The sequence below is a fragment of the Oncorhynchus mykiss genome, chromosome 25 (assembly GCF_013265735.2).
Source record: "Oncorhynchus mykiss isolate Arlee chromosome 25, USDA_OmykA_1.1, whole genome shotgun sequence".
Lineage (NCBI taxonomy): Eukaryota > Metazoa > Chordata > Actinopteri > Salmoniformes > Salmonidae > Oncorhynchus > Oncorhynchus mykiss.
Window position 1 is genome coordinate 46,092,017 of NC_048589.1, and position 27,618 is coordinate 46,119,634.

A 27,618-nucleotide genomic window follows, 5' to 3' on the forward strand; every position below is an offset into this window, starting at 1 on the left:
TGTGTTACCAGCCACACTAAGTCATATTTCACTGTGTTACCAGCCACACTAAGTCATATGTCACTGTGTTACCAGCTACACTAAGTCATATTTCACTGTGTTACCAGCCACACTAAGTCATATTTCACTGTGTTACCAGCCACACTAAGTCATATTTCACTGTGTTACCAGCCACACTAAGTCATATGTCACTGTGTTACCAGCTACACTAAGTCATATTTCACTGTGTTACCAGCTACACTAAGTCATATTTCACTGTGTTACCATCTACACTAAGTCATATTTCACTGTGTTACCAGCTACACTAAGTCATATTTCACTGTGTTACCAGCTACACTAAGTCATATTTCACTGTGTTACCAGCCACACTAAGTCATATTTCACTGTGTTACCAGCTACACTAAGTCATATTTCACTGTGTTACCAGCTACACTAAGTCATATTTCACTGTGTTACCAGCCACACTAAGTCATATTTCACTGTGTTACCAGCTACACTAAGTCATATTTCACTGTGTTACCAGCCACACTAAGTCATATTTCACTGTGTTACCAGCCACACTAAGTCATATTTCACTGTGTTACCAGCTACACTAAGTCATATTTCACTGTGTTACCAGCCACACTAAGTCATATTTCACTGTGTTACCAGCTACACTAAGTCATATTTCACTGTGTTACCAGCTACACTAAGTCATATTTCAGTGTTACCAGCTACACTAAGTCATATTTCACTGTGTTACCAGCCACACTAAGTCATATTTCACTGTGTTACCAGCCACACTAAGTCATATTTCACTGTGTTACCAGCTACACTAAGTCATATTTCACTGTGTTACCAGCTACACTAAGTCATATTTCACTGTATTACCAGCTACACTAAGTCATATTTCACTGTGTTACCAGCCACACTAAGTCATATTTCACTGTGTTACCAGCTACACTAAGTCATATTTCACTGTGTTACCAGCTACGCTAAGTCATATTTCACTGTGTTACCAGCCACACTAAGTCATATTTCACTGTGTTACCAGCTACACTAAGTCATATTTAACTGTGCTACCAGCTACACTGAGTCATAGTTCAATGACTGTGTTACCAGCCACACTAAGTCATAGTTCAACCACTGTGTTACCAGCTACACTAAGTCATATTTCACTGTGTTACCAGCTACACTAAGTCATATTTCACTGTGTTACCAGCTACACTAAGTCATATTTCACTGTGTTACCAGCCACACTAAGTCATATTTCACTGTGTTACCAGCTACACTAAGTCATAGTTCAACCACTGTGTTACCAGCCGCACTAAGTCATAGTTCAATCACTGTGTTACCAGCCACACTAAGTCATAGTTCAACCACTGTGTTACCAGCTACACTGAGTCATAGTTCAATCACTGTGTTACCAGCCACACTAAGTCATAGTTCAACCACTGTGTTACCAGCTACACTGAGTCATAGTTCAATCACTGTGTTACCAGCCACACTAAGTCATAGTTCAGCACTGTGTTACCAGCCACACTAAGTCATATTTCACTGTGTTACCAGCCACACTAAGTCATATTTCACTGTGTTACCAGCCACACTAAGTCATAGTTCAACTACTGTGTTACCAGCCACACTAAGTCATAGTTCAACCACTGTGTTAACAGCCACACTAAGGCATAGTTCAATCACTGTGTTATCAGCCACACTAAGTCATATTTCACTGTGTTACCAGCTACACTAAGTCATATTTCACTGTGTTACCAGCCACACTAAGTCATATTTCACTGTGTTACCAGCTACACTAAGTCATATTTCACTGTGTTACCAGCCACACTAAGTCATATTTCACTGTGTTACCAGCTACACTAAGTCATATTTCACTGTGTTACCAGCTACGCTAAGTCATATTTCACTGTGTTACCAGCCACACTAAGTCATATTTCACTGTGTTACCAGCTACACTAAGTCATATTTAACTGTGCTACCAGCTACACTGAGTCATAGTTCAATGACTGTGTTACCAGCCACACTAAGTCATAGTTCAACCACTGTGTTACCAGCTACACTAAGTCATATTTCACTGTGTTACCAGCTACACTAAGTCATATTTCACTGTGTTACCAGCTACACTAAGTCATATTTCACTGTGTTACCAGCCACACTAAGTCATATTTCACTGTGTTACCAGCTACACTAAGTCATAGTTCAACCACTGTGTTACCAGCCGCACTAAGTCATAGTTCAATCACTGTGTTACCAGCCACACTAAGTCATAGTTCAACCACTGTGTTACCAGCTACACTGAGTCATAGTTCAATCACTGTGTTACCAGCCACACTAAGTCATAGTTCAACCACTGTGTTACCAGCTACACTGAGTCATAGTTCAATCACTGTGTTACCAGCCACACTAAGTCATAGTTCAGCACTGTGTTACCAGCCACACTAAGTCATATTTCACTGTGTTACCAGCCACACTAAGTCATATTTCACTGTGTTACCAGCCACACTAAGTCATAGTTCAACTACTGTGTTACCAGCCACACTAAGTCATAGTTCAACCACTGTGTTAACAGCCACACTAAGGCATAGTTCAATCACTGTGTTATCAGCCACACTAAGTCATAGTTCAACCACTGTGTTACCAGCCACACTAAGTCATAGTTCAACCACTGTGTTACCAGCCACACTAAGTCATAGTTCAACCACTGTGTTACCAGCCACACTAAGTCATATTTCACTGTGTTACCAGCCACACTAAGTCATAGTTCAACCACTGTGTTACCAGCCACACTAAGTCATAGTTCAACCACTGTGTTACCAGCTACACTAAGTCATATTTCACTGTGTTACCAGCCACACTAAGTCATAGTTCAATCACTGTGTTACCAGCCACACTAAGTCATATTTCACTGTGTTACCAGCCACACTAAGTCATAGTTCAACCACTGTGTTACCAGCCACACTAAGTCATAGTTCACTGTGTTACCAGCCACACTAAGTCATATTTCACTGTGTTACCAGCCACACTAAGTCATATTTCACTGTGTTACCAGCCACACTAAGTCATAGTTCACTGTGTTACCAGCCACACTAAGTCATAGTTCAACCACTGTGTTACCAGCCACACTAAGTCATAGTTCACTGTGTTACCAGCCACACTAAGTCATATTTCACTGTGTTACCAGCCACACTAAGCCATATTTCACTATGTTACCAGCTACACTAAGTCATAGTTCACTGTGTTACCAGCCACACTAAGTCATATTTCACTGTGTTACCAGCCACACTAAGTCATATTTCACTGTGTTACCAGCCACACTAAGTCATATTTCACTGTGTTACCAGCCACACTAGGTCATATTTCACTGTGTTACCAGCCACACTAAGTCATATTTCACTGTGTTACCAGCCACACTAAGTCATATTTCACTGTGTTACCAGCCACACTAAGTCATATTTCACTGTGTTACCAGCCACACTAAGTCATATTTCACTGTGTTACCAGCCACACTAAGGCATAGTTCACTGTGTTACTAGCCACACTAAGTCATAGTTCACTGTGTTACCAGCCACACTAAGTCATAGTTCAACCACTGTGTTACCAGCCACACTAAGTCATAGTTCAACCACTGTGTTACCAGCCACACTAAGTCATAGTTCAACCACTGTGTTACCAGCCACACTAAGTCACTAGTCACACTAGTTCATAACTACATAAGAGGAGAATGTCTGCAGCATGCTGTTAAGTAACGTTTTATAAAACCGTTTGGTTCTGTATAGTAATGTATAGTAATGTTTAAGATACAGACATCTGGTATAGCACATCTCTGTTGATATGCCATCCTTTACAGGGTGACATGAAGAAGATTGTTTTGTGTCCTAAAAGGCACCCTATTCCCTACATAGTGTAGGGCCCATAGAGTTCTGGTCTAAAGTAGTGTACTAAGTAGGGAATAGAGTGCCCTTTGGGACTAGGCCGAGACTTGTACCTGTGATTCCCTGATAATGTTGATATTGAAATGAACTGTTTAATATGTTTAGAGAAAAGGTGAATTAAACACTAAATATATTTTATACGTTTGTGGATTTCACCACACCAAATATATATATATATATATATCATGTTTTTCCATGTGGAGATCCTGGAGAAGACGGATCATATGGATGGCTCTTAGAGAGACTTTTCACACTTCCCATGTCCCATGTGTCAGCCTACCTCTCACAGGGAACCACTCCCCACATGGGACAAACAGAACAGAGAGCTTCTTTAAAAAGCACAGATCATATTTGTGAGTCAGCCATATTTGTTATCATGTTTAATATTGATACTATACTGATACTGGTGATGAGAGACAGCGGTTGGGTGGACGTGGTGATCAGTGACTCAACTCTTTTTTTTAAAACCCTTTCCCATAGCACAGAACCCAGTACTGGAGTCAAAGACGGGTTGCCAAGTTCTGGTCATTTCCCTCCTGGAATCAGAAGGAACTCAAATTCCTCAAACAAGGATTTCAGGGAAAAACCTGATCATTTTGTCAAGCAGTCAAGTCAAGTACAGACTAAACCAGAAGCTGGGGTCTTGGAAGCATCCCAAATGGCTCCCTATACCCTACATACTATAGTGCACTAGGTAAGATCTAAACCCTAGCCCGGTCAAAAGTAGTACACTATGAAGGAAAAAGGATGCCATTTAAGAAGTAGTTAAAAACAGTTGGATATGTCCTGGACGCCTCCGTCTTCATCACTAGTTATTTTCTTTGCCCTGTTCTGATTGGTTTGTTGTGTGATTAAAAAAGAGAGAGAATCAGTCAGAGGGTGTTCTGATTGGTTTGTTGTGTGATTAAAAAAGAGAGAGAATCAGTCAGAGGGTGTTCTGATTGGTTTGTTGTGTGATTAAAAAAGAGAGAGAATCAGTCAGAGGGTGTTCTGATTGGTTTGTTGTGTGATTAAAAAAGAGAGAGAATCAGTCAGAGGGTGTTCTGATTGCTTTGTTGTGTGATTAAAAAAGAGAGTGAATCAGTCAGAGGGTGTTCTGATTGGTTTGTTGTGTGATTAAAAAAGAGAGTGAATCAGTCAGAGGGTGTTCTGATTGGTTTGTTGTGTGATTAAAAAAAAGAGAGAATCAGTCAGAGGGTGTTCTGATTGGTTTGTTGTGTGATTTTAAAAAAGAGAGTGAATCAGTCAGAGGGTGTTCTGATGTTCTTCTGCACCGACACAGAGATGACAGACTAACATGCTGTCTGCTCCTCTCGCTCTGGGGACGGGTGCTTCTTGTCCCTCTGGTTCCTGATTGGACGATTTCATAAGTCACTCCCAGTCCCTGACAGATCATTCCAGATGACACTGTTCAGTAGAGTGACTTTACCTCCAGTTTCTCTGAGGTTTGTTCCAGAAAGCAGGATTACTAAGTTAGCCAGCTATGTAATTGTCCAAATGTTTATTTTTAAATATAGACTTACAATTGGCAAGGTATAATTGACTCGAAAACAACATCCAATACCCAAGTTTATCTTTTTAAATAACCTCTTAGATGTAATGGCAACATTGTGATTTCCACCTAAATAGACATACCCAAAAGTAACTGCTATTCATGTGTAATTACATGATTCTGACATGCCCATATTTGGTATATTTTATAAAGAAGAAATCTGGGAGATGATGAGGAAATGATCAGTAGATAGATAGGAGTTACATAGTTCAGAATACACAAGATCAAGCACACACATGAAATAACAGTTTTTTTGTCAATGAAAGTCATCTTTCATTGACAGGTTATAAGTGTCGTCCGGGTTAGGGGAGGGTTTGGCCCAGTGTCGTCCGGGTTAGGGGAGGGTTTGGCCCAGTGTCGTCCGGGTTAGGGGAGGGTTTGGCCCAGTGTCGTCCGGGTTAGGGGAGGGTTTGGGGCAGTGTCGTCCGGGTTAGGGGAGGGTTTGGCCCAGTATCGTCCGGGTTAGGGGAGGGTTTGGCCAGCAGGGATGTCCCTGTCCCATCGTGCACTAGTGACTCCTCAACGCTCTAACCACTAGGCTATCCGGCAGGCAGGGCGCAGTGGCTGCTGACACAGCTTACCAGCAGCAGACCACCCTGCATACCACCCTGAACCAGCAGCAGACCACCCTGCATACCACCCTGAACCAGCAGCATACCACCCTGAACCAGCAGCATACCACCCTGCGTATCTGGCTAAATTCCCAATCTGGCCCTCAAACCATCACGGTCACCTAATAATCCCAAGTTTACAATTGGCTCATTCATCCCCCTCCTCTCCCCTGTTACTATTCCTCAGGTCGTTGCTGTAAATGAGAAGGTGGTAAAACAACGGATAGATAAAACAGTCGGCAGGTGCACGCTGTTTCCTCCGACACATTGGTGCGGCTCGGTTCGGTTGTGTTTCGGAGGATGCTCGACCTTCGCCTCTCCCGAGTCCGTACGGGAGTTGCAGCGATGAGACAGGAATGTAACTACCATTTGGGGAGATAAATAAATAAAACATGGTGGTAGGGGACATACAAGTGTTTTCATCATATCTTTATGATAGTCAGTCGCTGGACATTCAATGTTGCCATTAAGTCATACTGTATAACGGTGGCCAGATTTGTTCCTACCCCCCCCCCCCCCCCATGTAGTTATAGCTCAAACACAGACCAAATCGAATTGACTCTCGGGGGTTGGTGATCAATAACGGTAGGTCACAGGCTGACACATAAGACATCCTCATGATCTGTGGAGTCCCGGCTTTCGGTGTGAATCAACGTATTCTGTGTTTACCAACCGGAAAGTAGGTAGCAGCCATCTTGAAATGAAGTCATCGGCTCGGCCTGCCCTTGTACATTCGTATGGTGGTAAGTCACACTAAAGATTTTAAGGCACAGATCAATAGCCAAGATACTCAGCTTTCTGCAGAGAGGAGCTACTGTTCTGATACCAAACTGAATTCAATAAAAGCAAGTCGAATAGGGACAGACAGAAAACCAAGAGATTTACCTGACTGTTCATCGAAGTTATCTGATAATTGAATTTAGCTGAATAACTGAATAAAATCCACTATATTCCTTTCATATACAGTGTTGAATAACACAAATATTTGTTTAGTGAACAAATGTTTAATTTTGGCGTTATACTAAGGTTGGTAGCAACATGGGAAATCTTTGTGGAAATCCGACTACAAAATTCACATTGCAATGCTCTCTCTATGGGGTGGCTAGCTAGAAGAAATCACATTGCAATGCTCTCTCTATGGGGTGGCTAGCTAGCAGAAATCACATTGCAATGCTCTCTCTATGGGGTGGCTAGCTAGAAGAAATCACATTGCAATGCTCTCTCTATGGGGTGGCTAGCTAGCAGAAATCACATTGCAATGCTCTCTCTATGGGGTGGCTAGCTAGAAGAAATCACATTGCAATGCTCTCTCTATGGGGTGGCTAGCTAGCAGAAATCACATTGCAATGCTCTCTCTATGGGGTGGCTAGCTAGAAGAAATCACATTGCAATGCTCTCTCTATGGGGTGGCTAGCTAGCAGAAATCACATTGCAATGCTCTCTCTATGGGGTGGCTAGCTAGCAAAAATCACAATGCAATGCTCTCTCTATGGGGTGGCTAGCTAGCAGAAATCACAATGCAATGCTCTCTCTATGGGGTGGCTAGCTAGCAGAAATCACATTGCAATGCTCTCTCTATGGGGTGGCTAGCTAGCAGAAATCACAATGCAATGCTCTCTCTATGGGGTGGCTAGCTAGCAGAAATCACAATGCAATGCTCTCTCTATGGGGTGGCTAGCTAGCAGAAATCACAATGCAATGCTCTCTCTATGGGGTGGCTAGCTAGCAGAAATCACATTGCAATGCTCTCTCTATGGGGTGGCTAGCTAGCAGAAATCACAATGCAATGCTCTCTCTATGGGGTGGCTAGCTAGCAAAAATCACAATGCAATGCTCTCTCTATGGGGTGGCTAGCTAGCAGAAATCACAATGCAATGCTCTCTCTATGGGGTGGCTAGCTAGCAGAAATCACAATGCAATGCTCTCTCTATGGGGTGGCTAGCTAGCAGAAATCACAATGCAATGCTCTCTCTATGGGGTGGCAAAAATCTTTCTCGACGTACAGTACACACTGACTTAGTTTTAGTTTAGCAACCGCGTGATGCAGCATGACAATGTGAACGTGATTGGTCGACAGTCAGCTGGGTGGGGCGTTATACGTTGATGCGTTGGATCCCCATCTCGTTTCTATAACAACAATGCAATGCACCCTGGACTAAAGAGGCAGACACATAGGAAACATGTGCTGACACCCTCTGTTAAATGACACATCTCTCCAGGTTGGAATATCTCACTAATAAGACCAACGGCTCATTGGTCAGAAGACATCCTCCTGAGTGATGACATCAGCCAGATATGATCAACGGCTCATTGGACAGAAGACATCCTCCTGAGTGATGACATCAGCCAGATATGATCAACGGCTCATTGGAGAGAAGACATTCTCCAGACATACCACAGTACTACGTCATACTGAGACTTTACCACAGTACTACGTCATACTGAGAGAGACTTTACCACAGTACTACTGAGAGAGACTTTACCACAGTACTACTGAGAGAGACTTTACCACAGTACTACTGAGAGAGACTTTACCACAGTACTACTGAGAGAGACTTTACCACAGTACTACTGAGAGAGACTTTACCACTGTACTACGCCATACTGAGAGAGACTTCACCACAGTACTACTGAGAGAGCCTTTACCACAGTACTACTGAGAGAGCCTTTACCACAGTACTACGTCATACTGAGAGAGAGACTTTACCACAGTACTACATCATAATGAGAGACTTTACCACAGTACTACTGAGAGAGACTTTACCATAGAACTACTGAGAGAGCTTTTACCACAGTACTACGTCATACTGAGAGAGAGACTTTACCACAGTACTACTGAGAGAGACTTTACCACAGTACTACGTCATACTGAGAGAGACTTTACCACAGTACTACTGAGAGAGACTTTACCACAGTACTACTGAGAGAGACTTTACCACAGTACTACGTCATACTGAGAGAGACTTTACCACAGTACTACGTCATACTGAGAGAGACTTTACCACAGTACTACTGAGAGACACTATACCACAGTACTACGTCATACTGAGAGAGACTTTACCACAGTATTACGCCATACTGAGAGAGACTTTACCACAGTACTACGTCATACTGAGAGAGAGACTTTACCACAGTACTACATCATACTGAGAGAGACTTTACCACAGTACTACTGAGAGAGACTTTACCACAGTACTACGTCATACTGAGAGAGAGACTTTACCACAGTACTACATCATACTGAGAGATACTTTACCACAGTACTACTGAGAGAGACTTTACCACATTTCTACGTCATACTGAGAGAGACTTTACCACAGTACTACTGAGAGAGCCTTTACCACAGTACTACTGAGAGAGAGACTTTACCACAGTAGTACTGAGAGAGAGACTTTACCACAGTACTACGTCATACTGAGAGAGACTTTACCACAGTACTACTGAGAGAGACTTTACCACAGTACTACTGAGAGAAACTTTACCACAGTACTACGTCATACTGAGAGAGACTTTACCACAGTACTACTGAGAGAGACTTTACCACAGTACTACTGAGAGAGACTTTACCACAGTACTACTGAGAGAGAGACTTTACCACAGTACTACGTCATACTGAGAGAGACTTTACCACAGTACTACTGAGAGAGACTTTACCACAGTACTACTGAGAGAAACTTTACCACAGTACTACGTCATACTGAGAGAGACTTTACCACAGTACTACTGAGAGAGACTTTACCATAGTACTACTGAGAGAGCTTTTACCACAGTACTACGTCATACTGAGAGAGACTTTACCACAGTACTACGTCATACTGAGAGAGACTTTACCACAGTACTACTGAGAGACACTATACCACAGTACTACGTCATACTGAGAGAGACTTTACCACAGTATTACGCCATACTGAGAGATACTTTACCACAGTACTACGTCATACTGAGAGAGAGACTTTACCACAGTACTACATCATACTGAGAGAGACTTTACCACAGTACTACTGAGAGAGACTTTACCACAGTACTACGTCATACTGAGAGAGAGACTTTACCACAGTACTACATCATACTGAGAGATACTTTACCACAGTACTACTGAGAGAGACTTTACCACATTTCTACGTCATACTGAGAGAGACTTTACCACAGTACTACTGAGAGAGCCTTTACCACAGTACTACTGAGAGAGAGACTTTACCACAGTACTACTGAGAGAGAGACTTTACCACAGTACTACGTCATACTGAGAGAGACTTTACCACAGTACTACTGAGAGAGACTTTACCACAGTACTACTGAGAGAAACTTTACCACAGTACTACGTCATACTGAGAGAGACTTTACCACAGTACTACTGAGAGAGACTTTACCACAGTACTACGTCATACTGAGAGAGAGACTTTACCACAGTACTACATCATACTGAGAGATACTTTACCACAGTACTACTGAGAGAGACTTTACCACATTTCTACGTCATACTGAGAGAGACTTTACCACAGTACTACTGAGAGAGCCTTTACCACAGTACTACTGAGAGAGAGACTTTACCACAGTACTACTGAGAGAGAGACTTTACCACAGTACTACGTCATACTGAGAGAGACTTTACCACAGTACTACTGAGAGAGACTTTACCACAGTACTACTGAGAGAAACTTTACCACAGTACTACGTCATACTGAGAGAGACTTTACCACAGTACTACTGAGAGAGACTTTACCACAGTACTACTGAGAGAGACTTTACCACAGTACTACTGAGAGAGAGACTTTACCACAGTACTACGTCATACTGAGAGAGACTTTACCACAGTACTACTGAGAGAGACTTTACCACAGTACTACTGAGAGAAACTTTACCACAGTACTACGTCATACTGAGAGAGACTTTACCACAGTACTACTGAGAGAGACTTTACCACAGTACTACTGAGAGAGACTTTACCACAGTACTACTGAGAGAGACTTTACCACAGTACTAAGTCATACTGAGAGAGACTTTACCACAGTACTACTGAGAGAGAGACTTTACCACAGTACTACATCATACTGAGAGAGACTTTACCACAGTACTACTGAGAGAGACTTTACCACAGTACTACTGAGAGAGACTTTACCACAGTACTACTGAGAGAGACTTTCCCACAGTACTACGTCATACTGAGAGATACTTTACCACAGTACTACTGAGAGAGACTTTACCACAGCACTACGTCATACTGAGAGAGAGACATTACCACAGTACTACTGAGAGAGACTTTACCACAGTACTACTGAGAGACTTTACCACAGTACTACTGAGAGAGTCTTTACCACAGTACTACGTCATACTGAGAGAGACTTTACCACAGTACTACTGAGAGAGACTTTACCACAGTACTACTGAGAGAGACTTTACCACAGTACTACATCATACTGAGAGAGACTTTACCACAGTACTACGTCATACTGAGACTTTACCACAGTACTACGTCAAAATAAGAGAGAGACTTTACCACAGTAGTACATCATACTGAGAGAGAGACTTTACCACAGTACTACGTCATACTGAGAGAGACTTTACCACAGTACTACTGAGAGAGACTTTACCACAGTACTACTGAGAGAGACTTTACCACAGTACTACTGAGAGAGACTTTACCACAGTACTACGTCATACTGAGACTTTACCACAGTACTACGTCATACTGAGAGAGACTTTACCACAGTACTACGTCATACTGAGACTTTACCACAGTACTGCGTCACACTGAGAGAGACTTTACCACAGTACTACTGAGAGAGACTTTACCACAGTACTACTGAGAGAGACTTTACCACAGTACTACGTCATACTGAGAGAGACTTTACCACAGTACTACGTCATACCGGACAAATGTCTGCCTGCTTGAATGCAAATAACTCAGATTGACATGAAAACATGAACTGACCCAGGGAATCGATAGGACCTCACTCGGAGATGCACAAAAAATAATATAACATTAAAAATGGAGGGACTTTCCCTTTAATAATCCTGCTTTCTGGAACACCCAGCAGCTCTCTTCCAGGTGGAGGTGGGCGTTAGTTTGTCACCTCGTCAGCATCATGATGAAGACGTCTCTGTCACGCTCCGTCAGTCTGTCTGTCTCCACTCCTTGAATGGCTGAAAGAGAAGAGCCACCGTGTTCAGACGCCTCAATCTTCACAGCAGCAAGTCTCACCAACCCCCCCCCCCCCCACCCCTTTACCATGAGTCACCGTGTTCAGACTCCTCAATCTTCACAGCAGCAAGTCTCACCAACCCCCCCCCCCCCCCTTTACCATGAGTCACCGTGTTCAGACTCCTCAATCTTCACAGCAGCAAGTCTCACCAACCCCCCCCCCCCCTGTACCATGAGTCATCTTGTACCTCTGTACCATGAGTCACCTTGTCCCTCTGTACCATGAGTCACCGTGTCCCCCTGTACCATGAGTCACCGTGTCCCTCCCTCTGTACCATGAGTCACCTTGTCCCCCTGTATCAAGACTCACCTTGTCCCTCCCCCTGTACCATGAGTCACATTGTCCCTCCCTCTGTACCATGAGTCACCTTGTCCCTCCCTCTGTACCATGAGTCACCTTGTCCCCCCTCTTTACCATGAGTCACCTTGTCCCTCCCTCTGTACCATGAGTCACCTTGTCCCTCCCTCTGTACCATGAGTCACCTTGTCCCTCTGTACCATGAGGCACCTTGTCCCTCCCTCTGTACCATGAGTCACCTTGTCCCGCTGTACCATGAGTCACCTTGTCCCTCCTCCTGTACCATGAGTCACCTTGTCCCCCTGTACCATGAGTCACCTTGTCCCTCCCTCTGTACCATGAGTCACCTTGTCCCTCTGTACCATGAGTCACCTTGTCCCCCTGTACCATGAGTCACCTTGTCCCGCTGTACCATGAGTCACCTTGTCCCTCCTCCTGTACCATGAGTCACCTTGTCCCTCTTTACCATGAGTCACCTTGTCCCTCTGTACCATGAGTCACCTTGTCCCCCTGTACCATGAGTCACCTTGTCCCTCCCTCTGTACCATGAGTCACCTTGTCCCCCTGTACCATGAGTCACCTTGTCCCTCTGTACCATGAGTCACCTTGTCCCTCTTTACCATGAGTCACATTGTCCCTCTTTACCATGATTCACCTTGTCCCTCTTTACCATGAGTCACCTTGTCCCTCCCCCTGTACCATGAGTCACCTTGTCCCTCCCCCTGTACCATGAGTCACCTTGTCCCTCCCCCTGTACCATGACTCAACTTGTCCCTCTGTACCATGAGTCACCTTGTCCCTTCCCTGTACCATGCGTCACCTTGTCCCTCCCCCTGTACCATGAGTCACCTTGTCCCTCCCTCTGTACCATGAGTCACCTTGTCCCCCTGTACCATGAGTCACCTTGTCCCTCCCTCTGTACCATGAGTCACCTTGTCCCTCTTTACCATGAGTCACATTGTCCCTCTTTACCATGATTCACCTTGTCCCTCTTTACCATGAGTCACCTTGTCCCTCCCCCTGTACCATGAGTCACCTTGTCCCTCCCCCTGTACCATGAGTCACCTTGTCCCTCCCCTTGTACCATGAGTCAACTTGTCCCTCTGTACCATGAGTCACCTTGTCCCTTCCCTGTACCATGCGTCACCTTGTCCCTCCCCCTGTACCATGAGTCACCTTGTCCCTCCATCTGTACCATGAGTCACCTTGTCCCTCTTTACCATGAGTCACCTTGTCCCTCCCCCTGACAGTCACCTTGTCCCTCCCCCTGTACCATGAGTCACCTTGTCCCTCTGTACCATGACTCACCTTGTCCCTCCCCCTGTACCATGAGTCACCTTGTCCCTCCCCCTGTACCATGAGTCACCTTGTCCCTCTGTACCATGAGTCACCTTGTCCCTCCCCCTGTACCATGAGTCACCTTGTCCCTCCCCCTGTACCATGAGTCACCTTTTCCCTCCCCCTGTACCATGAGTCACCCTGTCCCTCCCCCTATACCATGAGTCACCTTGTCCCTCCCTCTGTACCATGAGTCACCTTGTCCCTCTTTACCATGAGACACCTTGTCCCTCCCCCTGTACCATGAGTCACCTTGTCCCTCCCCCTGTACCATGAGTCACCTTGTCCCTCTGTACCATGAGTCACCTTGTCCCTCCCCCTGTACCATGAGTCACCTTTTCCCTCTGTACCATGAGTCACCTTGTCCCTCCCCCTGTACCATGAGTCACCTTGTCCCTCCTCCTGTACCATGAGTCACCTTTTCCCTCCCCCTGTACCATGAGTCACCTTGTCCCTCCCCCTATACCATGAGTCACCTTGTCCCTCCTTCTGTACCATGAGTCACCGTGTCCCTCCCCCTGTACCATGAGTCACCTTGTCCCTCCCTCTGTACCATGAGTCACCTTGTCCCTCCCTCTGTACCATGAGTCACCTTGTCCCTCTGTACCATGAGTCACCTTGTCCCTCTGTACCATGAGTCACCATGTCCCTCCCAGTGCACAACTTGCTCCCCCCACTCTTCTTTCTATTCTGGTTAGGGCCAGTTTGTGCTGTTCTGTGAAGGGGGTAGTACACATCTTCAGTTTCTTGACAAATTCTCTCATGGAATAGCCTTAATTTCTCAGAACAAGAAGAGACTGACGAGTTTCAGAAGAAAGGTCTTAGTTTCTGGACATTTTGAGCCTGTAATCGAACCCACAAATGCTGATGCTCCAGATACTCAACTAGTCTAAAGAAGGCCAGTTTTATTGCTTCTTTAATCAGGACAACAGTTTTCAGCTGTGCTAACGTCACTGCAAAAGGGGTTTCTAATGATCAATTAGCCTTTTAAAATGATAAACTTGCATTAGCTAACACAACGTGCCATTGGAACACAGGAGGTTGCTGATAATGGGCTTCTGTACGCCTATGTAGATATTCCCAAAAAATCTTCCGTTTCCAGCTACAATAGTCATTCACAACATTAACAAAGTCTACACAGCATTTCTGATCCATTTGATGTTATTTTAATGGACAAAAAAATTGCTTTTCTTTCAAAAACAAGGACATTCCAAAAGTCATGCCAAACTTTTGAACGGGGGGGGGGGGGTATATATGGCCACTAGACAATCCCCCCCCCCCCTCCTTCTGTACACTGCTGACAGTCGCTGTTTGTTACCTATGCATAGTCACTTTACCCCTACTTACATGTACAAATTAACTAACCTGTACCCCCGTACACTGTCTCGGTACAGTACCCCCTGTGTATAGCCTCATTACTAAACGGTACCTCCACACTGTCTCGGTACAGTACCCCCTGTATATAGCCTCATTACTAAACGGTACCTCCACACTGTCTCGGTACAGTACCCCCTGTATATAGCCTCATTACTAAACGGTACCTCCACACTGTCTCGGTACAGTACCCCCTGTATATAGCCTCATTACTAAACGGTACCTCCACACTGTCTCGGTACAGTACCCCCTGTATATAGCCTCATTACTAAACGGTACCTCCACACTGTCTCGGTACAGTACCCCCTGTATATAGCCTCATTACTAAACGGTACCTCCACACTGTCTCGGTACAGTACCCCCTGTATATAGCCTCATTACTAAACGGTACCTCCACACTGTCTCGGTACAGTACCCCCTGTATATAGCCTCATTACTAAACGGTACCTCCACACTGTCTCGGTACAGTACCCCCTGTATATAGCCTCATTACTAAACGGTACCTCCACACTGTCTCGGTACAGTACCCCCTGTATATAGCCTCATTACTAAACGGTACCTCCACACTGTCTCGGTACAGTACCCCCTGTATATAGCCTCATTACTAAACGGTACCTCCACACTGTCTCGGTACAGTACCCCCTGAATATAGACTCATTACTAAACGGTACCTCCACACTGTCTCGGTACAGTACCCCCTGTATATAGCCTCATTACTAAACGGTACCTCCACACTGTCTCGGTACAGTACCCCCTGTATATAGCCTCATTACTAAATGGTACCTCCACACTGTCTCGGTACAGTACCCCCTGTATATAGCCTCATTACTAAACGGTACCTCCACACTGTCTCGGTACAGTACCCCCTGTATATAGCCTCATTACTAAACGATACCTCCACACTGTCTCGGTACAGTACCCCCTGTATATAGCCTCATTACTAAACGGTACCTCCACACTGTCTCGGTACAGTACCCCCTGTATATAGCCTCATTACTAAACGGTACCTCCACACTGTCTCGGTACAGTACCCCCTGTATATAGCCTCATTACTAAACGGTACCTCCACACTGTCTCGGTACAGTACCCCCTGAATATAGCCTCATTACTAAACGGTACCTCCACACTGTCTCGGTACAGTACCCCCTGTATATAGCCTCATTACTAAACGGTACCTCCACACTGTCTCGGTACAGTACCCCCTGTATATAGCCTCATTACTAAACGGTACCTCCACACTGTCTCGGTACAGTACCCCCTGTATATAGCCTCATTACTAAACGGTACCTCCACACTGTCTCGGTACAGTACCCCCTGTATATAGCCTCATTACTAAACGATACCTCCACACTGTCTCGGTACAGTACCCCCTGTATATAGCCTCATTACTAAACGGTACCTCCACACTGTCTCGGTACAGTACCCCCTGTATATAGCCTCATTACTAAACGGTACCTCCACACTGTCTCGGTACAGTACCCCCTGTATATAGCCTCATTACTAAACGGTACCTCCACACTGTCTCGGTACAGTACCCCCTGTATATAGCCTCATTACTAAACGGTACCTCCACACTGTCTCGGTACAGTACCCCCTGTATATAGCCTCATTACTAAACGGTACCTCCACACTGTCTCGGTACAGTACCCCCTGTATATAGCCTCATTACTAAACGGTACCTCCACACTGTCTCGGTACAGTACCCCCTGTATATAGCCTCATTACTAAACGGTACCTCCACACTGTCTCGGTACAGTACCCCCTGTATATAGCCTCATTACTAAACGGTACCTCCACACTGTCTCGGTACAGTACCCCCTGAATATAGCCTCATTACTAAACGGTACCTCCACACTGTCTCGGTACAGTACCCCCTGTATATAGCCTCATTACTAAACGGTACCTCCACACTGTCTCGGTACAGTACCCCCTGTATATAGCCTCATTACTAAACGGTACCCCCTGAATATGGTCTCTTATTGTTATTTTATTGTGTTACTTTTTATATATTTTTTAACTTTAGTTTATTTAGTAAATATTTTCTTAACTCTTTCTTGAACTGCTTGTTTAAGGACTTGGAAGTAAGGATTTGAAGGGAAGGTCTACAATTGTTGTATTCGGCGCATGTGACAAATAAAGTTTGAATTGATGTGAAACATGTTTGACTATGATTGTTTCTTAGTGTCGCTACTCAATTTGAGAGCTTTTAGAACACCACAGCTACGCACCACCCCCATTATATCTATAGACCCACAGCTACCATCCCCCATTATATCTATAGACCCACAGCTACCATCCCCCCATTATATCTATAGACCCACAGCTACCATCCCCCCATTATATCTATAGACCCACAGCTACCATCCCCCCATTATATCTATAGACCCACAGCTACCATCCCCCATTATATCTATAGACCCACAGCTACCATCCCCCCATTATATCTATAGACCCACAGCTACCATCCCCCCATTATATCTATAGACCCACAGCTACCATCCCCCCATTATATCTATAGACCCACAGCTACCATCCCCCATTATATCTATAGACCCACAGCTACCATCCCTCCATTATATCTATAGACCCACAGCTACCATCCCCCCATTATATCTATAGACCCACAGCTACCACCCCTCAGCACAGCTATAGACCCACAGCTACCACCCCTCAGCACAGCTATAGACCCACAGCTACCACCCCTCAGCACAGCTATAGACCCACAGCTACCATCCCCCCATTATATCTATAGACCCACAGCTACCATCCCCCCATTATATCTATAGACCCACAGCTACCATCCCCCCATTATATCTATAGACCCACAGCTACCACCCCTCAGCACAGCTATAGACCCACAGCTACCATCCCCCCATTATATCTATAGACCCACAGCTACCATCCCCCCATTATATCTATAGACCCACAGCTACCATCCCCCCATTATATCTATAGACCCACAGCTACCATCCCCCATTATATCTATAGACCCACAGCTACCATCCCCCATTATATCTATAGACCCACAGCTACCATCCCCCCAGTATATCTATAGACCCACAGCTACCATCCCCCCATTATATCTATAGACCCACAGCTACCATCCCCCCATTATATCTATAGACTCACAGCTACCATCCCCCATTATATCTATAGACCCACAGCAACCATCCCCCATTATATCTATAGACTGACAGCAACCATCCCCCAATATATCTATAGACCCACAGCTACCATCCCCCTATTATATCTATAGACCCACAGCTACCATCCCCCCATTATATCTATAGACTCACAGCTACCATCCCCCATTATATCTATAGACCCACAGCTACCATCCCCCATTATATCTATAGACCCACAGCTACCATCCCCCCATTATATCTATAGACTCACAGCTACCATCCCCCATTATATCTATAGACCCACAGCAACCATCCCCCATTATATCTATAGACCGACAGCAACCATCCCCCAATATATCTATAGACCCACAGCTACCATCCCCCTATTATATCTATAGACCCACAGCTACCATCCCCCCATTATATCTATAGACTCACAGCTACCATCCCCCATTATATCTATAGACCCACAGCTACCATCCCCCCATTATATCTATAGACTCACAGCTACCATCCCCCATTATATCTATAGACCCACAGCTACCATCCCCCATTATATCTATAGACCCACAGCTACCATCCCCATTATATCTATAGACCCACAGCTACCATCCCCATTATATATATAGACCCACAGCTACCATCCCCCCATTATATCTATAGACCCACAGCTACCATCCCTCATTATATCTATAGACCCACAGCTACCATCCCCCATTATATCTATAGACCCACAGCTACCATCCCTCCATTATATCTATAGACCCACAGCTACCACCCCCCCATTATATCTATAGACCCACAGCTACCACCCCTCAGCACAGCTATAGACCCACAGCTACCACCCCTCAGCACAGCTATAGACCCACAGCTACCACCCCTCAGCACAGCTATAGACCCACAGCTACCATCCCCCCATTATATCTATAGACCCACAGCTACCATCCCCCCATTATATCTATAGACCCACAGCTACCATCCCCCCATTATATCTATAGACCCACAGCTACCACCCCTCAGCACAGCTATAGACCCACAGCTACCATCCCCCCATTATATCTATAGACCCACAGCTACCATCCCCCCATTATATCTATAGACCCACAGCTACCATCCCCCCATTATATCTATAGACCCACAGCTACCATCCCCCATTATATCTATAGACCCACAGCTACCATCCCCCATTATATCTATAGACCCACAGCTACCATCCCCCCAGTATATCTATAGACCCACAGCTACCATCCCCCCATTATATCTATAGACCCACAGCTACCATCCCCCCATTATATCTATAGACCCACAGCTACCATCCCCCCATTATATCTATAGACTCACAGCTACCATCCCCCATTATATCTATAGACCCACAGCAACCATCCCCCATTATATCTATAGACCGACAGCAACCATCCCCCAATATATCTATAGACCCACAGCTACCATCCCCCTATTATATCTATAGACCCACAGCTACCATCCCCCCATTATATCTATAGACTCACAGCTACCATCCCCCATTATATCTATAGACCCACAGCTACCATCCCCCATTATATCTATAGACCCACAGCTACCATCCCCCCATTATATCTATAGACTCACAGCTACCATCCCCCATTATATCTATAGACCCACAGCAACCATCCCCCATTATATCTATAGACCGACAGCAACCATCCCCCAATATATCTATAGACCCACAGCTACCATCCCCCTATTATATCTATAGACCCACAGCTACCATCCCCCCATTATATCTATAGACTCACAGCTACCATCCCCCATTATATCTATAGACCCACAGCTACCATCCCCCCATTATATCTATAGACTCACAGCTACCATCCCCCATTATATCTATAGACCCACAGCTACCATCCCCCATTATATCTATAGACCCACAGCTACCATCCCCATTATATCTATAGACCCACAGCTACCATCCCCATTATATATATAGACCCACAGCTACCATCCCCCCATTATATCTATAGACCCACAGCTACCATCCCTCATTATATCTATAGACCCACAGCTACCATCCCCCATTATATCTATAGACCCACAGCTACCATCCCTCCATTATATCTATAGACCCACAGCTACCATCCCCCCATTATATCTATAGACCCACAGCTACCACCCCTCAGCACAGCTATAGACCCACAGCTACCACCCCTCAGCACAGCTATAGACCCACAGCTACCACCCCTCAGCACAGCTATAGACCCACAGCTACCATCCCCCCATTATATCTATAGACCCACAGCTACCATCCCCCCATTATATCTATAGAGTCACAGCTACCATCCCCCCATTATATCTATAGACCCACAGCTACCACCCCTCAGCACAGCTATAGACCCACAGCTACCATCCCCCCATTATATCTATAGACCCACAGCTACCATCCCCCCATTATATCTATAGACCCACAGCTACCATCCCCCCATTATATCTATAGACCCACAGCTACCATCCCCCATTATATCTATAGACCCACAGCTACCATCCCCCATTATATCTATAGACCCACAGCTACCATCCCCCCAGTATATCTATAGACCCACAGCTACCATCCCCCCATTATATCTATAGACCCACAGCTACCATCCCCCCATTATATCTATAGACTCACAGCTACCATCCCCCATTATATCTATAGACCCACAGCAACCATCCCCCATTATATCTATAGACCGACAGCAACCATCCCCCAATATATCTATAGACCCACAGCTACCATCCCCCTATTATATCTATAGACCCACAGCTACCATCCCCCCATTATATCTATAGACTCACAGCTACCATCCCCCATTATATCTATAGACCCACAGCTACCATCCCCCATTATATCTATAGACCCACAGCTACCATCCCCCCATTATATCTATAGACTCACAGCTACCATCCCCCATTATATCTATAGACCCACAGCAACCATCCCCCATTATATCTATAGACCGACAGCAACCATCCCCCAATATATCTATAGACCCACAGCTACCATCCCCCTATTATATCTATAGACCCACAGCTACCATCCCCCCATTATATCTATAGACTCACAGCTACCATCCCCCATTATATCTATAGACCCACAGCTACCATCCCCCCATTATATCTATAGACTCACAGCTACCATCCCCCATTATATCTATAGACCCACAGCTACCATCCCCCATTATATCTATAGACCCACAGCTACCATCCCCATTATATCTATAGACCCACAGCTACCATCCCCATTATATATATAGACCCACAGCTACCATCCCCCCATTATATCTATAGACCCACAGCTACCATCCCTCATTATATCTATAGACCCACAGCTACCATCCCCCATTATATATATAGACCCACAGCTACCATCACCCCATTATATCTATAGACCCACAGCTACCATCCCCCATTATATCTATAGACCCACAGCTACCATCCCCCCATTATATCTATAGACCCACAGCTACCATCCCCCATTATATATATAGACCCACAGCTACCATCACCCCATTATATCTATAGACCCACAGCTACCATCCCCCATTATATCTATAGACCCACAGCTACCATCAGCCCATTATATCTATAGACCCACAGCTACCATCCCCCATTATATCTATAGACCCACAGCTACCATCCCCCCATTATATCTATAGACCCACAGCTACCATCCCCCATTATATCTATAGACCCACAGCTACCATCCCCCCATTATATCTATAGACCCACAGCTACCATCCCCCATTATATCTATAGACCCACAGCTACCATCCCCCCATTATATCTATAGACCCACAGCTACCATCCCCCCATTATATCTATAGACCCACAGCTACCATCCCCCCATTATATCTATAGACCCACAGCTACCATCCCCCCATTATATCTATAGACCCACAGCTACCATCCCCCATTATATCTATAGAGCCACATCTACCATCCCCAATTATATCTATAGACCCACAGCTACCATCCCCCCATTATATCTATAGACCCACAGCTACCATCCCCCATTATATATATATATAGACCAACAACTACCATCCCCCCATTATATCTATAGACCCACAGCTACCATCCCCCCATTATATCTATAGACCCACAGCTACCATCCCCCATTATATCTATAGACCCACAGCTAGAGTGTAAAGGGACTAGGGTGGACCCTGGTCAACAGGAGTGTAAAGGGACTAGGGTGGACCCTGGTCAACAGGAGTGTAAAGGGACTAGGGTGGAGTCTGGTCAACAGGAGTGTAAAGGGACTAGGGTGGACCCTGGTCAACAGGAGTGTAAAGGGACTAGGGTGGACCCTGGTCAACAGGAGTGTAAAGGGACTAGGGTGGACCCTGGTCAACAGGAGTGTAAAGGAACTAGGGTGGACCCTGGTCAACAGGAGTGTAAAGGGGCTAGGGTGGACCCTGGTCAACAGGAGTGTAAAGGGACTAGGGTGGACCCTGGTCAACAGGAGTGTAAAGGGACTAGGGTGGACCCTGGTCAACAGGAGTGTAAAGGGACTAGGGTGGACCCTGGTCAACAGGAGTGTAAAGGGGCTAGGGTGGACCCTGGTCAACAGGAGTGTAAAGGGACCAGGGTGGACCCTGGTCAACAGGAGTGTAAAGGGACTAGGGTGGACCCTGGTCAACAGGAGTGTAAAGGGACTAGGGTGGACCCTGGTCAACAGGAGTGTAAAGGGACCAGGGTGGACCCCGGTCAACAGGAGTGTAAAGGGACTAGGGTGGACCCTGGTCAACAGGAGTGTAAAGGGACTAGGGTGGACCCTGGTCAACAGGAGTGTAAAGATGTCGTTACTTCACTCTGATGTCATTACTTCACTCTGATGTCATTACTTCACTCTGATGTCATTACTTCACTCTGATGTCATTACTTCACTCTGATGTCATTACTTCACTGTAAGGATGGTTAATACAGTATCATAATGATATTGTGAAATACTGACTCACCAGCGGATGTAGAATGAAGAGGTGGAGACAGACTACTGTCTGGAAGCTGGCCTCCAGCTCCTTCTTTGCCCTGGGAATCCGGCCCAACTCTCCGCACAGGAGACAGACTTCCAACTCCCCGAGACAATCCAGCCACTCCTCTAGCCCTGCATCCGGTGACTGGAGAACAGCCAGCAACACTGCCCCACCACACCACCCTCCGCCACTTCTCTCCCAGGAACTGCATGCAGATTCACTGAGCTATGCCCAAGCCGCACGCCGTAACAGTCTACCACACAGATTGCAAATCACAGTCATCTACGTCCTCTCCCACAAGTCAAAATAACTTGATCAGTGACCCAAGGTGCCACACTTATATTCCTTCTTGAAATAACAAAGCCCTGTTGCTTGAAGAGCTTATCTAAGACAATAACATTGACTTTATGTGTAGACCAAGTGGGTACTATCTGTACACCGGTGTGATGTCGTGCTTCTACTCACAAAAACGTCTGTAGAGTCAGAATGTTTTGAGGACATAGTGTCTATAATACTGTACAGTTGTCACTGACTAGTTGGATATTCATTTCCCACTGAGCAAACAATTTCAGTACTGATCGCATTCTTATAAATTAATTGTCTAGTTTTTGCTTGGCAGACCTTAATTTAATACTTATGAATGCAACTGTTTATGTCAAACAGTTAAGGGTTCTACTTGTAGTCCTGAACAGAACAGGGTAAAACACTTCATTATGAGGTAAGAACAGGGTAAAACACTTCATTATGAGGTAATAACAGGGTGAAACACTTCATTATGAGGTAATAACAGGGTAAAACACTTCATTATGAGGTAATAACAGGGTGAAACACTTCATTATGAGGTAAGAACAGGGTGAAACACTTCATTATGAGGTAATAACAGGGTGAAACACTTCATTATGAGGTAATAACAGGGTAAAACACTTCATTATGAGGTAATAACAGGGTAAAACACTTCATTATGAGGTAATAACAGGGTGAAACACTTCATTATGAGGTAATAACAGGGTGAAACACTTCATTATGAGGTAATAACAGGGTAAAACACTTCATTATGAGGTAATAACAGGGTGAAACACTTCATTATGAGGTAATAACAGGGTAAAACACTTCATTATGAGGTAATAACAGGGTGTAACACTTCATTATGAGGTAATAACAGGGTAAAACCAACTGTTCTGCTGCCAACTGTTCTGCTGCTAACTGTTCTGCTGCCAACTGTTCTGCTGCTAACTGTTCTGCTGCTAACTGTTCTGCTAACTGTTCTGCTGCTAACTGTTCTGCTAACTGTTCTGCTGCTAACTGTTCTGCTGCTAACTGTTCTGCTGCCAACTGTTCTGCTGCTAACTGTTCTGCTGCTAACTGTTCTGCCAACTGTTCTGCTGCCAACTGTTCTGCTGCCAACTGTTCTGTTAACTTTTCTGCTGCTAGTTGTTCTGCTGCTAACTGTACTGTTAACTGTTCTGCTGATAGTTGTTCTGCTGCTAGTTGTTCTGCTGCTTACTGTCCTACTGCTAACTGTTCTGCTGCTAACTGTACTGTTAACTGTTCTGCTGATAGTTGTTCTGTTGCTAACTGTCCTACTGCTAACTTTTCTGCTGCTAGTTGTTCTGCTGCTAACTGTACTGTTAACTGTTCTGCTGATAGTTGTTCTGCTGCTAACTGTACTGCTAACTGTTCTGCTGCTAACTGTACTGTTAACTGTTCTGCTGATAGTTGTTCTGTTGCTAACTGTCCTACTGCTAGTTGTTCTGCTGCTAGTTGTTCTGCTGCTAACTGTACTGTTAACTGTTCTGCTGCTAGTTGTTCTGCTGCTAACTGTTCTGTTAACTGTTCTGCTGATAGTTGTTCTGCTGCTAGTTGTTCTGCTGCTTACTGTCCTACTGCTAACTGTTCTGCTGCTAACTGTACTGTTAACTGTTCTGCTGATAGTTGTTCTGCTGCTAACTGTTCTGTTAACTGTTCTGCTGATAGTTGTTCTGCTGCTAGTTGTTCTGCTGCTTACTGTCCTACTGCTAACTGTTCTGCTGCTAACTGTACTGTTAACTGTTCTGCTGATAGTTGTTCTGTTGCTAACTGTCCTACTGCTAGTTGTTCTGCTGCTAGTTGTTCTGCTGCTAACTGTACTGTTAACTGTTCTGCTGATAGTTGTTCTGCTGCTAACTGTACTGTTAACTGTTCTGCTGATAGTTGTTCTGCTGCTAGTTGTTCTGCTGCTAACTGTACTGTTAACTGTTCTGCTGATAGTTGTTCTGCTGCTAACTGTCCTACTGCTAACTGTTCTGCTGCTAGTTGTTCTGCTGCTAACTGTCCCGTTAACTGTTCTGCTGATAGTTGTTCTGCTGCTAACTGTCCTACTGCTAACTGTTCTGCTGCTAGTTGTTCTGCTGCTAACTGTCCCGTTAACTGTTCTGCTGCTTGTTGTTCTGTTGCTAACTGTTCTGCTGCTAGTTGTTCTGCTGCTAACTGTTCTGTTAACTGTTCTGCTGATAGTTGTTCTGTTGCTAACTGTACTGTTAACTGTTCTGCTGATAGTTGTTCTGCTGCTAACTGTCCTACTGCTAACTGTTCTGCTGCTAGTTGTTCTGCTGCTAACTGTTCTGTTAACTGTTCTGCTGATAGTTGTTCTGTTGCTAACTGTACTGTTAACTGTTCTGCTGATAGTTGTTCTGCTGCTAACTGTACTGTTAACTGTTCTGCTGATAGTTGTTCTGCTGCTAACTGTCCCGTTAACTGTTCTGCTGCTAGTTGTTCTGCTGCTAACTGTCCCGTTAACTGTTCTGCTGCTAGTTGTTCTGCTGCTAACTGTCCCGTTAACTGTTCTGCTGCTAGTTGTTCTGCTGCTAACTGTCCTACTGCTAACTGTTCTGCTGCTAACTGTACTGTTAACTGTTCTGCTGCTAGTTGTTCTGCTGCTAACTGTTCCGTTAACTGTTCTGCTGCTAACTGTTCTGCTGCCAACTGTTCTGCTGCTAACTGTCCTACTGCTAACTGTTCTGCTGCTAGTTGTTCTGCTGCTAACTGTTCCGTTAACTGTTCTGCTGCTAACTGTTCTGCTGCCAACTGTTCTGCTGCCAACTGTTCTGCTGCCAACTGTTCTGCTGCTAGTTGTTCTGCTGCTAACTGTTCTGCTGCTAACTGTTCTGCTGCTAACTGTTCTGCTGCCAACTGTTCTGCTGCCAACTGTTCTGCTGCCAACTGTTCTGCTGCTAACTGTTCTACTGCTAACTGTTCTGCTGCCAACTGTTCTGCTGCCAACTGTCCTACTGCTAACTGTTCTGCTGCTAGTTGTTCTGCTGCTAACTGTCCTACTGCTAACTGTTCTGCTGCTAGTTGTTCTGCTGCTAACTGTCCCGTTAACTGTTCTGCTGCTAGTTGTTCTAATGCTAACTGTCCTACTGCTAACTGTCCTACTGCTAACTGTTCTGCTGCTAACTGTTCTGCTGCTAACTGTCCTACTGCTAACTGTCCTACTGCTAACTGTTCTGCTGCCAACTGTTCTGCTGCCAACTGTTCTGCTGCTAACTGTTCTACTGCTAACTGTTCTGCTGCCAACTGTTCTGCTGCCAACTGTCCTACTGCTAACTGTTCTGCTGCTAGTTGTTCTGCTGCTAACTGTCCTACTGCTAACTGTTCTGCTGCTAGTTGTTCTGCTGCTAACTGTCCCGTTAACTGTTCTGCTGCTAGTTGTTCTAATGCTAACTGTCCTACTGCTAACTGTCCTACTGCTAACTGTTCTGCTGCCAACTGTTCTGCTGCTAGTCTGACTTTTTTATGGTAGTTTTGGAGCAGAGGCTTCTTCCTTGCTGAGCGGCCTTTCAGGTTATGTCGATATAGGACTCGTTTTACTGTGTATATAGATACTTTTGTACCTGTTTCCTCCAGCATCTTCACAAGGTTAGCTGTTAGCTGTTGTTCTGGAATTGATTTGCACTTTTCACACCAAAGTACGTTCATCTCTAGGAGACAGAAAGCGTCTCCTTCCTGAGTGGTATGACGGCTGCCTGGTCCCATGTGGTTTATACTTGCGTACTATTGTTTGTACAGATGAACGTGGTACCTTCAGGCGTTTGGAAATTGATCCCAAGGATGAACCAGACTTGTGGAGGTCTACAATTGTTTTGAGGTTTCTTTTCTTTTGATTTTCCCATGATGTCAAGCACAGAGGCACTGAGTTTGAAGGTAGACCTTGAAATACATC